We start from the raw sequence: 14,770 nt of genomic DNA on the forward strand, positions 1-14,770 counted from the left end.
GACCACTTCCGTTTAACACGGCACTCAGCAATATACTAGCTACATGGGATCTGTAAGTAATCCAAGTCTAGACCAAACAATCCAGTGATCAACATCATGAGCATCACTCTACACAGTTGGGGTACGATGACATGTATCAGCAAAGTCAGTAAGTCTGACCACCCAATCCGGGCAGTCACCTATTACAACAAGCATGGGTTGCTGAAGATCAATTCTAACCCAGATCTTAACAGGTAACGAAGGCACCGAGACTTAACCCTGCATCCTTCAGTCATAACCAGCACACACACATCCAAATTTGAAAGCATTCCCCATGGGATTTGTAAGTTAACATAAGTATTAGTCAAGACAATTTGCAAAACTGACCTTCATTTCACTGTTTGGGCATCATCAGTGCATAGTTGTTATCTAGTGTGAAGGTAATTAATAATGATAATCATGTACGTGGGCACACAGTTATCTTAAAAAATAACCTTAAAAATCTAATGAGACACCTTACAATGTGTCTTCAGGGATAATGATTTTTAACAATTCAGTGATCAACAGCATAAGCATCGATGTCAAGAATTGGAGACCGATGAAATGTGGCGACCAAGTGAGTGGGCCTAACCATCCATCCTTGTTAGTCGCCTCTGAAGACAAATTTGGATCATTTCTATTATTCTAACCCACATCATTACGGTTTTTACATGTATGCATATGCTGTTGTATGAAAATAGGCTGAAGAATGTTTATACATAAGTGTTCATTCTAAGAGTTTTCTTTTTTCTCAAGTTCATTTTGAATTTATCCTAACTGTTCAATAAATGTTGAAAAAGTTTAAATTGTTGACCTTAACTGTATTGGACATCAAATATTGCATATCTACTACAAGTAAGTGAATTCTAATTGGTAACTACTAAATACTGTAGGTGTAACAACTGACATACCGTTGTAATTGACATGACATGACCCATACTATTTTCTAAATGGCCCACGTAACTGAGGACGGGGGAGGGGGGGGCCTTTTTATTAACACCAGAATGAACATAGTACACATTATTTTTATTTCCCAGTTTTAGAATTTATTCATTCAGTACCAAAATTATTTTTAATTTCTTCCAAAGATTTAATTCTGTGATTTAAAACTATTTTGTATTAGTTTCAGTTTCTGCTCTGCAAAAAATGTATTCATTCAGTGACATGTTTGCTTGCCCTACAAAAATTAGTTTTCAGTCATTCAGTTTCTGGGACTTTCACTGATTTTAATCCATAACTGTCTTGAAAACTTCTCTAAATTTGTAACGTAATAACACTGTCCTCACAGGTAACCAAGGTAAAAAGTTTTAAAGAAACCAAAACCAGTTTCATACAACTATTGATAAACTATATATATATATACACTTGAAAAAACAAAGGTAGTCCAAAGTTATTTATCTAAATAACAGCAAATCAGTTTGTGACATATCATACTTTTTCATAAACTGGTCTCCTATCAAGTTCACCATATACCATGCTTTAGCATTGAAATTTCTTAATCCTACCACAATTTTAAACAATCTAAACTATATTGTTTTTTCCATAAACTCCAAGTTTTCAAACACTCATACCTTTGGACAGCATAGAATGGCTGTGGTAACTATGGCATCAAAAGCAATTTGGTACATTAGCACTTTTATTTCAACTACTGACAGAAGCTAGTAAACATCTTTCATGGCCACGATGTGTTGATACCCTGGCACATAGTGACCTGACAATGTCAACACAGGTAAAGTGGGTCGGATTTCACAACACCTGATAATGTGGGGATGTCACAACACCGGCAATCATTGACCTCCTAAAGAGGACAACCACCTGTCACAGCAAACAGAGATGAAGAAATTATGCGAACACTAGACCAAACCAAGTTGTCTTATTTAAAGCATAAGTATTTTTTTTATTATTTAGTATTGTTTCCCTCATTACAGCATAAAAAGTGAAAGTTGAGTAATTTATTAGATCAATACCAGTGTGTCCTCCAATTCACTCCACCTCAGACATCTTAGCCTCTTGTCACGCAGAACATTTACCATCTCAGTCCTCTTAGCCTCTTGTTACACAGAACAGTTACCACCTCAGACATCTTAGCCTCTTGTCACACAGAACATTTACCACCTCAGACATCTTAGCTTCTTGTCACACAGAACACTTACCACCTCAGACATCTTAGCTTCTTGTCACACAGAACATTTACCACCTCAGACATCTTAGCCTCTTGTCACACAGAACATTAACTATCTCAGACATCTTAGCCTCTTGTCACACAGAACATTTACCACCTCAGACATCTTAGCTTCTTGTCACACAGAACATTTACCACCTCAGTCCTCTTAGCCTCTTGTTACACAAAACATTTACCATCTCAGACATATTAGCCTCCTGTCACACAGAACATTTACCTCAGACATCTTAGCCTCTTGTCACACAGAACATTTACCACCTCAGACATCTTAGCTTCTTGTCACACAGAACATTTACCACCTCAGTCCTCTTAGCCTCTTGTTACACAAAACATTTACCATCTCAGACATATTAGCCTCCTGTCACACAGAACATTTACCTCAGACATCTTAGCCTCGTTACACAGAACATTTACCTCAGACATCTTAGCCTCTTGTTACACAGAACATTTACCATCTCAGACATCTTAGAATCTTGTTACAAAAACAATTGTGTTACACAGAGCATTTACCATTTTCATAATCATGAAACTTGCGTCTTGGACTCCAAACAAAGTCCTCTTGTGAGACAGGTTTGTGAAAATATTTCATTCTATACCAAGACAAAAGTAAACACTAAACCTTTTAGCATGCTGACAGTCTTGCAAAACATGTCCACAAGTAATAACCATGGCATTCTTCATTTTTCTACTGGTTTTGGTTCATTCACTGACTGCCTCTATTCAGGTCAAGATTAGTCCCTGATTTATTCTAGAAATTTGGGGAAACAAAGCCACAATCAGAAGTTTCTGGTGTGCATGGCACAAAGGAAGGCAATTCTTCAAACCAGTGCGCTGGATATATTTAGATAACCCTAGGTCCCTGGCCGTAGTCTTTAAACAAATGATGCTCCTATCAACGGGTTTCCACAGATTTCCACGAGTTTCCACCAAGAGAAAGATAAAATACCCAGGACCAAAGTGTGTAGAAACGCAGCCGATCTTTGATATATACGTTGTGCAATGTTTCAGAAACACATGGCATTTAGTCAGATCAGTGACACAAATGTCATATGATATTCTAGAAGATAGTTTTCTTATTAATCGCAACAGGCATGCTGGACAAAACACAGTGTTTGAAAATATCATTTTTTTTATAATACTTCCCATTCATACTTCATTTCATCCTCTTTTGAGAAATCAAAGAATCGAGACCTGATATTAGTTGGTCTGTTGTATAGCGTAGGCAATATTCAACCTGTATAATAGTGGTCTGTAAATAATCAAGTCTGGACATATATATATCCATTCAGTGTTGTGATACAATTTGCTTGCAGTGATGATGAAATGGAAAAATTAGATTCTATTTACAAAGAAACCAACAAGGTTTGGAAGGAATCATCACTTGTAGAAAAAAACATTGAGAATGAGATGCATGACTGTTTAAAATAAAGATGTCCATGATCTTCACAACACGACTACAAAGAGCAAGAGTTCACATTAATACCACTGTCAGAGAAAAAATAAAGAAAACATACACATGATCAATAACCTTGGAATATCTAAGATTACACTTGACATCTGATAAATATCAACATTGTATAACCATTCAGACATAGTGAAAAAACACTGATAAATCCATATCTACAGTGTTCGACTGAGTTGGGTGAGCATCTCCTTTAGCAGCGGTTCAGAGGCTGTGAGGGAATCCTGGGTAAAAACATAGGTCACCAACAACATGTTTATGCAAGAGTTCACAAAATGGACCAAGTTGAACGCTAAAGAGAAGAGTTTTTCAATGAGATCTATCTATCACATCTTTCATAACCAGTATTTGAAGTGTAAATAGTACCATTTGACAGGACAATGTTGATATTACTAAACTGGAAAATATCGCAAACTCTATTTAACATTTCTATATCCAAGTTTGTCCAAAACAAAACTGTCAAAACATTATGACAAAATACCAGCAGCGACATATACTTTCCACAACTATTAAATGCAAAGTCAATTGCCCCATAACTCTTTCAAAGAGAAAAATTCAAACAATTTGATAAACAATTAACTGAAAAATGTGTTAAGGTCATTTTGAAACGGAAATAACCAAAAACTATTCGTTCAGCTGCATCTGAGTGTATGTCCACAGCATAGTTTCACAACTAAGGTCATTCAAACCAACCAAATGGCAATCTGGAAAGGTTACAATAGTACATTTTGCTCAGCATCCATGAAAATTGGGTGCCGTTAAGTGAGTTTTACGACACAGTATGCAGTATTCCAGGTATATGGCAACATCTGTACATAATCAAGTCTGGACCAGACAATCCAGTGATCAACAGCATGAACATCAATCTACACAATTTGGATACGATGGTGTGTCAATTATTTCAGCAAGCCTGGCCTCCTGATGCCGTTTGTTAGTCACCTGTTATGACGGACATGGATTACTGAAGATCATATCTAACCAGGATAATCACAAGTCAATTCACTGAAACTTGACCGGGTTGGATTACAAGATGAATCAATACATTTTCATAAATTCCACAATCAGCAAACCAAGAACTAATGCAACAAGTTTCTTTGGATTTAAACACATTTAATGCTGCACTTAACAATATTAAAGCTACATCGAGCAAATGAATAACTGAGTCTGGACCAGATAATCCAATGATTGACATCACGAGCAAGGATATCGTGGTCAGTTAGCTCGTTAAGTTGTATATGCTATGTGATACTGGGTTAGAGGTCACAATATGGCAGAAATATTGCAATGTGGCATTAAACATTACCTCACTCACACTGGGTTATGAGGGTCTAAAATAACTCATGCCTGTTATAAGAGCCAACAAGATGGATTGATTGAATGATTCCTTGACCTGGCTGATTGTCTGGTTTGTCACAGGTTTGGTATTTTCTAGAATGCTAAAAAAAACCAAAGAAAATGGACAGCGATTTTATCCAATGATGAGACAATTAATTATGGACACGTTCACTGCTGACCACTCAGAAGTTTCAGGTTAATTATAAATATAACATAATTCAAAGTATTTGATGATTCTGCTCAAGATTTAAAAAGTGTCATTAATTTCTGTTTACATCTGGACAGCTACACCAGAGATTTCTGGAATGGCGTGTCCTAAACATGCTCGAGAAGAACTGCACTGGAACATTGCTTCGATATGTTCCACACCTAGGTCATTACTCACAATGTCTTCAGTCTGGTGAGTCAGCACCTACACATGCACTGAGGAAGGAAGTTTAGTTTTTCACATCACTTTGAACAGTTTTCACTGATATAAAAGCGTCAGCTTGATGTCTGGTCCTCAACATTTCCTGCTTTAGCAATACAGACTGGCACATGCACAGTGAAAGAGAATGCATGGTTTTTACGCCGCTACTCCACCGCTGCACAGTGCAGGTTCAGTCCTGACTCACCTGCCTACACAATCAGGATACATACAAAATTCAAATCCCATCATCAGTTCCTTGCAAAACATGGAAATAACAATGTACAGCAATTCTCTGCAACAACTATTCTCACATATCAGTATTGCTTTATTTTTTGTTCAAAATGGTCCGCCTGTCTAATGGAGGCTGATAAATATTTGTGTCTGGACTAGATAATCCAGTGATGGACATCTTGAGCACTGATGTTCATTTACCTTCATGAACCAGATCACTCTTTCATTTCCCAAATACAAGTTAAAACTGCACTGACGAAATTTGCTTATCAGATATTTAACACATGTACATGTGTACTTTCAGAAAGGTTCCATATTTGGAACTAATTCTAACAAAAGAAAGCTTCTTCAAACATATGAAAGCCAACATTTATGTTTGTATTTATTTATTATTTCTCAGTAGCCAGTGCAAACCACTTCATAATTTGACCATAAAAAATTTGGGATATAAGTTAAAACTGAAGTCCAATAATTCTGTGTAAAGCATTGTCTTATTTCCAAACATCATTGGACAATGCACATAAAACATATATTCCAGACACAAATATTCAAGTTAATTGTTGGAATTTATTTCTATTCTTTCTACATTCCACTTACTCAAACTCTGATTTAACATATTCACATTCAAAACATAAACGCGATAAAATTATTCAAATAGTGCCAGTGCCAGTGTAAAGTTAAAATCTTGCACTTTGCTACCAACAGGCATAGTATCAACCATAAACACTAATGAGAACATTAACAAGTACAGCCAGAAATTGTTGCAAAAATGTTATTTACTAAACATGAAATACAAAAAGACACTACCATGAGTGAGTTAGCATAAATGTTGTTTTTCAGCAAGAGACGTTTTTGGCAAGTGTGCAATACTCTTCCCATAATGCTCTACCAAACATCAACACAAATCCTTTGAACCAAAATACAGACACGCAATCCCTCTGCCACAAGGTCACCGAAATCGCCTGGCAAGGTCAGCAGGCAAGGTCATGGAGCAGTGGTTTGGCAGATCCAGTATTAGTTACATTAGCTGGCTTTCTTCTATTTGTAAAGAACGACAGAATGGCAGATACCCATTATCGAAAGAGGCATTATTTGACTTGTCAGGTTGATCAATGTCTGAACTGATGACTAGATAAATCATTCATAGGGCAGGGACTTCATTGTGAAAGTATTCTACCGTCTAGGACTGGCAGTGAGGACTTAACTATGACTATGTCAAGAAGGGTTTAACCAATGAAAAACATTACTTCTTCAATACATATTTGTAGTGAACTGACTCAAATTACTTAATCTATTTAAAGACACCTGTGACTATTTAAACATATCTGAACGTAATCTGACTGTTTCAAGATACTTCAAAGTGATCTCTTTTAGGGCACCTGAGAGTAATCTGACTCTTGTAAGACACCTGAGAGTAATCTGACTCCATTAAAAATTCTGGAGAGTAATCTGTGTAAAATGATGCCTTTACAACCACCCTAAGGATGAATGAATTTGATTAATAAACATCAATAATTACATTTGGTCACACAAAAATGTTATTTCTGTTGTGTTTAGAAATCTAATGAAAGTTCCAGGTGCCAGTGCAGGCCTTTCTAGAAGTTGTGAATTAAAATTCCAACAGCAAAATCTACAACAGGTTTCCAATCATGTGCAAAATCATGACACCATGGAAAGCAAGCTAAAGACATTCGTAGTCATGTTTTGGACCCAGAAAAATAAACTTATCAAAAGATCATACAACCTTCCCTTTCGAACACCTGCAGTTATTCATTATGGCCTGGCAGGTTATCCATACACTAGAAATACAAAGGAATCAGGTGTTATTCACATCTTTTGTGGGGAATACATGATGTTACGTCTTTCAGAGACCAAATGGACCAAATAAACATGATGTATGTCTGGGAAAGTAATGTCCCATCAAACGGCGTGGCCATGTCTCTGTAAGCATGGTAGATCTATAAAGAAAGAGGTCCTCACGAACAGTTTAGCCATTGTTTGCCCTGAAAACCTGCGAGAGCGAGTGAGTGAGTTTAGTTTTACGCCACACTCAGCAATATTCTAGATATATGGCGGCGGTCTGTATATAATCGAGTCTGGACCAGACATTGAGACAATCCAGTGATCAACAACAGGAGCATCTATCTGTGCAACTGGAAACTAATGACATGTGTCAACCAAGTCAGCGAGTCTGACCATCCGATCCCATTAGTCGCCTCTTACGACAAGCATAGTCACCTTATATGGCAAGCATGGGTTAGCTGAAGGCCTATTCTACCCCGGGACCCTCACGAAAAACCTGCATATTTGACACATAAATTATCTCAAACATGCATTGAATTTAAAAGCTTGCGTCATTGTTACACTACTGGGTCCTTAATTCAGATAATCTAAGCTTGTAATTTGCTGTTGTTTAACAGATGCCCAGATAAGCTGCAAATCCGGGTAAAATATGTATAGAATACTTCCAATGAAGCATTCAAAACTAAGTGGTGCATATCAGTTACACATTTAAATGTTAGATATGCAAAACGTTTGCAACATGTGCATTCTGAATATATCTAATTATATATCTATAATTGCCATTGCTATCAAATAATCAAGCTGTACAGTGTAAGTATAACACTAGTGTTGCACTGTCAGTGTTGGATGAGTGATATTTCATGAAATCCATAATATTTCCATTATACTTAAATTGATTATCCATGACATAACACAGAACATGCCTGCCCAATAAACTTACTCAATAACATATACCAAAGTGAGTAAAATGACTGTAAAACCTACATATCTGAAAACTCTGAGTAATGTAACATGAAACAGAAGCGTACACAAGCAACAATTTGATACAGTGAGATTTTGTATGAAACAATATAAAATGTGGTAGCATTACATTTGGCTATCGTTTGTTTTGTTTGTTTGTTGTTTTCTGCTGCACTCAGCAATATTCCACATATTAGGCTGTATCTGACTATCAATGTAGATCATATCGATTGATAACTTTTGACAAAAATTTGATCAACTGCCTTGAAACTAACTCAAAGATGCCAAAACAGTCTGAGTGAGTACATGAGCTTAGTTTTTAGCCGCTATTCAAACAAGATCATGGTGGGGTACACCAGATATGGGCTTCACACATTGTACCTATGTGCGGAATCAAACCCAGGTCTTCAGCAAGCGAACACTTCAACCATCAGGCTACCCCAATGCCCCTAAAACAGCCTGAAAGAAATCAAAATATTTCACATCACTGGCGAGTGTTGACATGTTTTCCCATGGATTACTAACTTAATAGCAGCTTTAACACAATGAAGAAGCAGCCCATTAGTAAAGGCCAAACTGTGTGTGTTGTGTGAGTAAATTAACACTATATTTCATCACAATAGTATATGCACAATACAACTGATCACTGAAGATCCATATCAGTATCATTAAAGAAATCACCAAGAACAATACTGGCAATGATCATGGTAGGTTTTGTACAAGTGCTTACAGAAATAAAATGATAATTATGTAGTTCAAACCTTTTGCATGTGAAATTTTCAGCACAATCCTGACTCATGTTAAAATTTAATGCTTGTCTATAAGTTGCTTTTTTAAGGTACTTTTCAAAATTATGTAGATCAGAATCTATGCGTCCAAAACATGCTCACAAAATATTTTTTGTGTCATTTTATTTTTTTTTTGCATGAAAAACGCATGTTTCTGTGTTAACACAAACATTGTATTAGCAATTAAAGTAGCAATGTAAGTCTATATAACCACCATGATTTCATCCATATTTGTCTTAAATATTTTTTTCAAGATTATTCCATTTTCAACAATTTCAACACACAAAACAATAATCAGATGATATTTGTACATGCCATAAACCATGATACTTTGCTTTTTATGTTAATAGTGTATAAAAGAGCAGCATTAATATGAGGTGATATAGGTCCTAATACCATCTTATCATTCTACATAACAGCAATGATAACTAAAACTCTGCTATCTGAATGTCCAGTGGTGTGACATTTCACAAAGCAAACACTCTATGCCATTTCGCTTTCTTGGAGCAAGAGGAATAAAAATGTCAGCCTGTACCAAGGAGAATGGATTCTGAAAACCTCATATGACTTCCTTCCCGCAATGATTTTCTTACCTCGGAACTGTCTAATGCATTGTGTTCTTTACACGGCTACTAAATCATTCATTCTTTACAACAATGCACATGAAGTATCTGCCACAAGGAACATCTTCTTCATCTCACTGCACTTGATGCATAGTGTAGAAAGTTGCAAGGATGATGTTTTTGGTAAGCATTACAAAATGATGTTGCATTAGTCTTGCTATGATACACATAACAATACACAGGTAATGATGACCCATGGTTACGCCTGAACTTTACGGGTCCCTGTCTTCGGCAATTAACCCTAACCCTGACCCTAACCTTACAGACCCTTTAGCAAATATAGCCAAGAAAGCCCACGCCAAGTCTAGACAATGTGGCAAGTCTAGATTTCCTTAGCTTCTGAAAAGAAAACCTCAAGGCTCCATTTCATAATATTTTTTTACCATGAAATGTTTTCCATGTTCATTTCAGAGACTAGTTGTTAGTCTGCTGGAGTACCTGTGCCGGCAATGAGTCCTTCCATCATATTTTGCTATCAAATTTACCACAGACATTCCAAACTACTTTTTGTCCACAATGGCATCAACCTGCAATCTCATATTAAATGTGCTGTATCATATTATTAGTAAATGCAAGGAAACAAATACTAAACATCCTTCTTATCAACAGGAAGTCACACTGGAGCACTTCCCTTCAGGAGATAAACGCACTGATGTCTCTGCTTAATGCAACACTCAATATTATTCCAGAAGACGGTGGCCTTTATGTAATCAAATATGGATCTAATAATCCACTGACTAATATTGTTAGCAATAACTGATGCCATTATAGTATATCAATATGTAACTTTGTCACCAAGACTGACCACTCGGTCCTTATAGTCGCCTCTCTGGAGCCATTCCAACATGAAACCACACAGGGAAGATTTACCAAATAGAGGGATCAAATGACCAGAGCTATAAGTCCAGTACACAGTTAATCAGTTTAATTCTATGCTTCAGGCTTCAGGACTTTCCCAGGTAAAAAATTAGTTTCTTTCCTGCAAGTGTTTCAGGATCAATCATTGTTGCAGTAGGTAGTCTGACTGACCCACAAGTAATCCATTAGATATCCTAATCATGCCTGTCACAACAGCACAATATCCATTTGAAATAAGAAGGCTACACAACCAATGAGCTGTTTGTTTCATAGTAGGAATATAGTATCACTACATGTTTATCAGAGTTTGAAATTAGGTGACGGACTGAGAAAATAATCATATTCTAAAATTACATGATGGGGAGAATCATTAAAGAAATTTTCTAAATGGCCCTCAACATGAATATTGATAATAGGAAGCATTACTATTGTGATGAAAGTAAAATATAATCCACACAAACAATACAAAAAGGCATAGCTTTGTTCATGATCAGAACACTGACTTTGTAATTCAGGCACAAATGTGTCCCCTCTCACAAGTGATCGGCAATACGTTGATTTACTTTTGAATTCATCAGCATAATCAAAGTCACTTCAATATTTAGTGATAATCATAGAATCAATCTCAATGACATATGCCAACAGTTATCCTCAATCTTTGTCAAAATCAGTGTTGAAAACAAGCGTAGGTCACAAAGCCCCTATTAATGCAGTCATGTCAAAATAAAAAAGACAGGAAGGGCCCTGAAATTTTGTAGTCGATGACAAGGTCCTTGGAATGGACCCTTCTAATTAAGACCTTGTCTGATGATTTGGATATTTAACAGGCACTTTCCGACATGAAGCATGCTTCCCACAAGGCTTTGTCCTTATCCAAAACTATAACATGGCTTAGAGCTGTTTTGATGTCTAGTAATCCATGTCATTAAAATTTAATATTTCAGAATTACAAGATAAAGTCAAACAGTCCTCATGAAAGCCCTGTCAAAACGTTCAAGCATAGGGGGCACAGATTCATATATTTTAAAAGCAAACCTCAGAGGCCCCATTTATTTTGACTGACATGCTCTAACCAATTGTTAAAATTAACTTAAAACAATGAACCATGAAAACATCATTAAATAATTCAACTGTTATCATGATCATCAAATCAAACATAAAATGGTGCAAGTAACAATGTTGTTGAGGTGATTCAGATTTAATGAATTAGTTCTCTGTGTTGCCTCATGAAACATTATTAACTACTGACTTTCACTGCTACTTATTTCTACCCCCTACCAGGCTCTTGTGCCAGATTCACAGCTAATTTCCTCAATACTATGTTTGATATTACGAACAAAGGTCGAGCAGTCTTTGACAAAACCACGTTAGAAATCAACGATCAAAGGGCCTTATGGAAGAACAAGCATCAGAAACAAGCATCCTTCAATTCAAAACATTTGAATGTGTTAACACTATAGCTATATAAAATTTGAAGAAGTAGCCAAATTACAGATCGCAAATGTCAAAGTAGATTCGTTAATAATTTGAGTTCTTTTTTGTAAAATAGTCTGATATTTTTATTTTAATTTTAGAGAAAAAATACAGGATCCATTAATAATTTGAAAAAAAAAATAAATAAAATATTTGAAAACATCAAACTGTTAAAGGTGACTGAAATTGTAATGTTTAAAGTAAAAACTTAACTGTAAAACTGGACTGATACTTTGAAATTTTTATGTTATAAAATAATAGACTTCATTTTTCATCTACTACGGGGCCATGGTGATAGCAAGTAAAGTGAATTTGACTAGCACCATTTTTTTTTCTCATCTAAATCTGACAACATACTGGCTGGCTGTGAGGAGCTGATCAATGATAACGAGGGCACAGATAACCTAGATCTGGCAGTGACCTTCACTTAAGATGTGTACTTAACACGGTGTGTATACGCAGGGCTTGTAATCAAGTGCTTCAAACTAGCCAGGGGTGATTAGAACAACCACGAAGATCACCATCTACATTGTACATCTCCATTGAACATCTCACTGAGCACCAACCTCATCTGAAATGGATTAAGGCAGTTTATCTCACCTCACACATAAATGTTGTTTTCTGGTTGGTTCTATGCTCTTCTATTATTTTCAGTGTTTCCTTATTACACGTGAGGTACATTTCAATGTATGCTGTGCCAATGGTAACTCATTCTTTAGTTCATGGTAGTACCAGTACTTGTTTAACTCGATTAATGCATTATGCATGATGCACAAAAATTGCAGATGTTTGCGAATGCAAATCAATGGAAATGAGATAACTCTAAATCTGTTTTCCTTGAGTCAGCCTCAGGGAACATAAACAAACATCCAGGGTACATCAACTCATGACTCCCGATGACCAGTGAACAACTTACAATATTCCATCTCTGAAAAATCATGGATGTTCGAATTTTCATATTTCAGTAAATGAAACCTTTCAGTATGGTGGAGAAATATTTGGTGATTTCTTTTTTTACAGTGTAAACCGTTGTGGCCATAATGACATGATGTCTGTATTTGAAGACATGATGTGAAACAAGATGCCCCAGTGACAAAGGTTGTGATATTTAACCAATCTGATCAAAGCAGAAAGAGTGGACATGACAGAAATGGTATGAACAAAGGTTCAAAACTAGGATGACTCTCGAATTCAAAACCATGATCAGCAAATCCTATCCTTTCCAAGGCACGAAACTCTGTACAACAACAATCAAAACTATTTTTCAACAGGATGGACATGGTGCAAAGAAATGTTCATTATATCATAAGAATACATTTAGAATCCAAATCCATGGTCAGCAGATCCTTACCTTTCCAAGTTATACAACTCTGTACAACAGAAGAACACCCAAGCCCTATAAGACATAATAGAACAGGTACAAACAAACCAGGATAAATCTGGAATTCAAACTTAAGATCCTAACCTTTCCAAGGCACATAACTCTGTTCCAAAACAGTTCAGGTCACAGCCATTTTTCTTAACTACCTTTGAACTCTTGCAAGATTGTCAATTAGTTTGCATCAATAATCAACAAACCACTTGTGTAAGTGAGTAAGTTAGTTTTAGGCTCTTTTAGAAATATTCCAACAATATCGTCCTGTGTCTTCAGCTTGACGAATGAGCAATTTAAACAGTAGCCTTCTACACCAACCACTGACTACTTAAAAACACAACCACTTGAAGTACTGTCACAATTTGACAGAGGTATTTCCCGAATGACCGAGTTTTCCCCTGCCCATTACGCCCTCTGAGCATCAGTTTCATATTGACCTTCAAGAGATAGTTCGCCCCAAAGCTTTCTTTGAGTGTTTACCATTGACTACCTTAATCAATAGGTGAAACTCAGGTCGGAAACACAGTTGTCCATCTGGGTGTTCCCTATGCTGAGTCGAGTCATCATGATGTGTGTTGAGCAGTATATGTGGTTCTTCCACAAGTTCCCCAAGAAAAAGTTCAATAGTGTTCAAGCATGCTGCAAATTACTGATCATTATTCAATATTTGATCAATAATTGATTTTGTCTCTTCAGTCTTATGAAATTGTTTAAAGATTAGTCTTGAGGTCAAGTGCAAAACATATTTCACAAGTTCAAGAACTGATTGCTGGAGAAAGAAGGTTCACTATGAGTAAAATTTCGGTCACTTTTATAATCGTTCTATTATATCGTAAAATCAAAGATTTGAGTGTTAACAATGAATTCCTGCCCTTAAACTGTTGTCGTAGAGGCGAGTAACCCTATGAGCTGGTCAGGCTTGCTGACTTAATTGACATATGTCATTATATCACAATTGCGTAGATACATGCTCATGCTGTTTAACACTGGATTGTCTGGTTCCAATTGTATCATCTACAGACACACCACGAAGCTTGAATATTGCTGAATGCGGCGTAAAATAACAGAGAAATGTTTCTACCCAACAATGTATAACACATAAGTAAAAACCAATAGTGATTGACTCAGTTTAGTTTCACGCCACTTTTAGCAATATTCCAGCAATACCACAGCGTATGATGCCAGAAATGGGCTTCACACATTGTACCCATGTGGGGAATCAAAACCTAGGTCTTCAGCATGATGTAAAACCC

The 14,770-nt window shown here is 36.4% G+C and overlaps 1 protein-coding gene across 1 annotated transcript in view; it reads right to left on the reverse strand.

Annotated features, from left to right (window-relative positions):
• LOC137268867 (CTD nuclear envelope phosphatase 1-like) overlaps nucleotides 1–14,770 on the reverse strand; it is a 64,360-nt gene that overhangs the window by 37,622 nt on the left and 11,968 nt on the right. The gene's annotated exons all lie outside the window — the stretch shown is intronic.

This window comes from Haliotis asinina, chromosome 16 (genome assembly GCF_037392515.1).
Source record: "Haliotis asinina isolate JCU_RB_2024 chromosome 16, JCU_Hal_asi_v2, whole genome shotgun sequence".
NCBI classification, from domain to species: Eukaryota; Metazoa; Mollusca; class Gastropoda; order Lepetellida; family Haliotidae; genus Haliotis; species Haliotis asinina.